This window comes from Dama dama, chromosome 3 (genome assembly GCF_033118175.1).
Source record: "Dama dama isolate Ldn47 chromosome 3, ASM3311817v1, whole genome shotgun sequence".
In the NCBI taxonomy this organism is placed as follows: Eukaryota; Metazoa; Chordata; class Mammalia; order Artiodactyla; family Cervidae; genus Dama; species Dama dama.
The window spans coordinates 54,323,826-54,328,757 of NC_083683.1; positions in this window are offsets into that span (position 1 = coordinate 54,323,826).

Genomic DNA, 4,932 nt, shown 5'->3' on the forward strand with positions numbered 1-4,932 from the left:
CATGTGATAGTTCTTCTTTTCTGTTTTTGAGGAGCTTCTATACTGTTTTCCATAGTGGATATGCCAATTTACATTCCCACCAACAAGGCAGGAAGGCTCCCCTTTCTCAAGGTGATATACAAAGTCAGTGCAGTCCTTATAAGAATACCAATGGCATTTTCACAGATTAGAACAAATAATTTTAAAATTTATATGAAAACACAAAATACCCTGAATACTGTAAACAATCTTTAGAAAGAAGTATGAAATAGGAAGTATCGAACTCCCTGATTTCAAACTAAACTGGAAAACTGATCAAAATAATATAATACTGGCACAAATGCAGACACAATCAAAGGTATAGAATAGAGCCCAGAAATAAACCCATGTTTATATGACCAATTAATCTACGACAAAGGAGCCAAGAATATACAGTGGGGGAAAGACAGCCTCTTCATAAACGGTATTGGGAAAACTGAACTGCATGCAAAAGAATCAAATTGGCTACTTTATTGCATCATGTACAAAAATAAACTCAAAATGGCTTAGAGACTTAAATGTAAGACCTGAAGCCATAGAACTCCCCAGAATAAAACACAGGCAATAAGGTCTTTAACACTGGTCTTAGCAATACTTTTGGATATGTCTCCTCAGAGGAAACAAAAACAAAAATAAACAGATGGGACTACATCAAACTAACAAGCTTTTGCACAGTGAAACCACCAACAAATGAAAACTTTAGATGAGAGAAAATATTTGCAAATAATATGAGATCAATATCCAAAATGCACAAAGAACTCATATAACTCAGGATCAAAAGACCAAATAACCCAATTAAACAATGGTCAGAGGATGTGACTAAGACATTTTTCCAAAGAAGACATGCAAATGGCCAACAGGCACACACATAAAAAATGCTCACCTTCACTAAATATCAGGGAAATGCAAATCAAAATCACAGAGATATCACCTCGCGCCTGTCAGATTAGCTATCATCAGAAAGATAACAAATTACCTTTTCTTTTTCACCTTCTTCAGATGCAGAATAACGGCTGCTATTTAAATAATCCTAATTTGCAATTTTGACCCATGAAGTTTCTCACATTTTCCTTAATATTTGCTGCTGCTGCATCGCTTCAGTTGTGTCTGACTCTGTGCGACCCCATAGACGGCAGCCCACCAGGCTCCCCCGTCCCTGGGATTCTCCAGGCAAGAACACTGGAGTGGGTTGCCATTTCCTTCTCCAATGCATAAGAGTGAAAAGGGAAAATGAAGTTGCTCAATTGTGGCTGACTCTTAGCGACCCCATGGACTGCAGCCTACCAGGCTCCTCCATCCATGGGATTTTCCAGGCAAGAATACTGGAGTGGGTTGCCATTAACATTTGGCTGGTACCATTATGTAGTGGTTAAAAGTATAACTTGACTAGAGTCAGGCTACTTGAGTTGAAAGTCTGGCTCTGCTACTTACTAGCTGTGTGACTTTGGACAGGTTACATAACCTTTATATGCTTCAGTTTACTCTTCTGTAAAATAGGAATAATATTGGCACCTAACTCTGAGAGGTATTGTGAACATTAAAAAAAATACATGTATGTAAATCACTTGGAACAATTCTTGGGACATAGTAAATATTAAATGTATTAATCATTATTACAATTAAGATTAAATATGAATCATTTAGTAGTAGTGCAGCATATATTTATATGTATTTGGAAAATATGTTGACACTGTTATTTAGATCTCAAGCAAGGAAGTAAAATAGTGTATTCATTATGGCCTCTGGAGAAGAGTCTATGGCTTCGAATGAAAGGATTTATCTGGTCTGTGTTAGTCAATAAAAAGTAGCTGAAAGTCACCTTTAGTACTTCTCTTAAAAGTAACTAATCTTTTGATACCATGGGGCCTTGAATCAATGGTTGCAGATCAATATTTTCTATATACAATTATTGTTTCCTTTCACCTTCTACACGATGGGCTGAAAATCAGCACACTGTGGACTGAGAAAATCAATGGGGTACATTTGTGATTTAGAGAACACTGGATCGGAGATGTATGTCCTTTTGGAAAACACATACAAAGGAAATTATGTAAGCACTTTCTCAGAGGAATCCTAGGTAATTACTGGGTGAATCTGTGATCCAACAGGTTTCTCCTCAATTATACCTAGAGAACACATCAATTCATTTACCTTGTAGTAAACAATCTACCTCAGGCATCCAAATAAAGACACCAAGATTGTGCCTTATAGAGTAATTGGCTCTGGTGGACCCAAACTCAGGATTTACAAATGGTTTCTCATTTCTGGTCCATTTGGTCTTGACTTCTAGGGGCAATTATTACTTACTGCTTTGAAAGGAATCTTATTTTCAGCAGTCTCAAGGAAACACGTCTGAATGGTTTTGAGCTTTCTGTGTTAGTGGAACCAGATGAATTGCTATCAAAAGCTAATTCACGTTGTGAATTATGTCCCTTTAACAACATGTACTCCCTCTGGGGCAATTAAAAAAGCTGTGCCATGGTTTTAAAGTCAGGACCTCAAGAGTGTTGGTTGGCTCTTGTACTGGGAGTTAGCTCTGCAATAGCTTTCAAGAAATAAACACATTTCTGTGGTTTGGATAGGGAGTGAACTTTAGTTTGGTGCTCTGAATCTCCACATGCTGTTTACTGGATGCAGTCTGTGGTGGGATAGACATGCTGTGAGTTTTTCTCACGTGGATGACCACTTCTTTCAAACAGGGAAAAGGTTGAGAGGAAGAATTTGTATTTTTATTTTATGAATCTACTAGAATATTCACAATGGGTTGATTATATTATTATTTGCAAAATAGATTCACACAATTAAGATAGAAAACTTATCCTTCATTGTGTTATTATTAGCTAGCATCTGAGCTAGTTCAAGCTCTGCCACAGTCTAGTCAAGACATTGGGCAACTCATTCATTTAGTCATTTTTGTGCAAATACACCGTATGTCAAGTGGCAACTAGGTTCTGGGGATATAGTAGGGAACAAAAATAAAATCTATTCCCTTATGCATCTGATCATCTAACTGGGCAAAGTGGTTTGTTCTAATCTTGTCAGGATACCATAACAACATACCATGGACTGGGTGGTTTCAACAACAGAAATTTATGTTTTCACAATTCTGGAAGCTAGGAAGTTCAAAATCAAGGTGTGGGCAGAGTCGGTTCCTGGCAAAGCCCTCTTTCTGACTTGCAGAGGATCGCCTTCTAGCTACGTCCTCACAGGGCAGAGAAAGAGGAGGCAACTTTTCAGTTGTCTTTTCTTCTAAGAGCATTCATCTTAGAGTGAGACCTCACTCGCATGACCTCATCTACTCCGATTACCTCTCAAAGGATCTGTCTCCAAACACTGTCACTCTGGGGTCAGGGCTTCAACATAGGAATCTTGGAGAGACACAATGCGGTTCACAGTAGCGAAATAGAACACCACACAAATACATAATAGTCTGATGGGGATATACACCAAGGGCAGAACTGATGGGGTTGCTGCTTTATATAAGGTGGTCAGGATGACTGTTGATATAAGCAACTGAAAAAGTAGAGTTGTTATTTATTGGGAAGTGGGAGGCTGAGGGATAACTTTTCTTGGGAGTAAGCAAGAGTTTGGTTTGGCCTACTAGACATGTGAACAGAGAAGAGGGCACTGGGGTGCGTGAATTATGAGTTTCAGGGCATCTGAACTGGAGATGCATTTGGGAGTCATCAGTAAACAGATATCATTTAAAGTTATAAGATCAGATGAGATGAGCAAGGAGATTCCCAGGACATATCTCTGGGAAGCGAAGAGGAAGTATGAAAAAAGACAGGGAAAGATAAACTAGGTAAAAGGTGACCCAAAAGAAAGTGATATTTCAGAAATCAGGGGAAGAAAGTATTTTGAAAAGAAGGAAATAGCCAACTGTGTCTAATGCGAAAGGTTTTAGTAGAGGAAAAAGTGAAGTTCTGTATACTAGGTTGTCCGTTTCCAACTCTGCACCGTGTAAAGCTAGAACTACATTTCTCTGAATCCCTTCCCCTGTAAGGAGAGAGTTGGGCAAGAGAGAAAGTTGTATAAAGAGTTCACACGTGAAGGCAAGAGCCATTATTCACAGGAAGTCAGGTGGCCACACGGGGTGGCTCAGCAGGTTTCTCTATAGCTCCCCCTGCTGGTTGTGATGGCCACAAGCCATGAGGCTTCCCGCCGTGTTCTGCTCCTTCTCTTCCACTGGTTACTTTGTCAAGGTTGTTAGTCTCTCTTTTTCTTCTTTTTCGGCTGCAGGCTTTAATTCCTGCGTAAAACTCCTTATTTCTTAAAACTTGTAGTGGCTCTGTTCTCTGACCAAACCCAGACTGATAAATCCTGCTTGGATCTTTATGGAGTCACTTCAAATATGTTAGCTACTTCTTGGGACTAATTAAAAAGGCAGTGAGACCCCTAAAGGGCTTTTGTAAATTCTTCTTTTATGTTGCTCCCAGAAATTCTGAAATGGGTCAAGGAAGAGCATTAATTAAGTAAACCTGAAGGCTACACACACAATAATTTCTGTTAGAGGAAGAGGTCTCCCTACCCTGGAGAATTCACTCATTTCCCATGTCTCCTCTGTGCTGGACCTGCCAGCAACATGCCCTAAATTTTATTTGAGTGTCTCCTCACTGTCAGGTAAATGCCTGAAAAGTTTAGGTTCCTCTTCTCATTAAAATCATATTTTTTTTCCATCAGAAAGTTAAAGCACACTTGACTATTAAATTTCCTTTGTGCTGTTCAAACAAAGTGGAGAAAGTAAATTTCCCTTCCTCTCATCAGCATACTAAATCAAAAAGTCCTATTATGATATTGTGATTTATAAGAAATGTATATTTGGTCATTCAGATACTTATATTTTTCATACATATTTGATCTTCATCCACTGCTCCCCAAACCCTTGGGATTGCCTAAGTATTGAGAGTGATA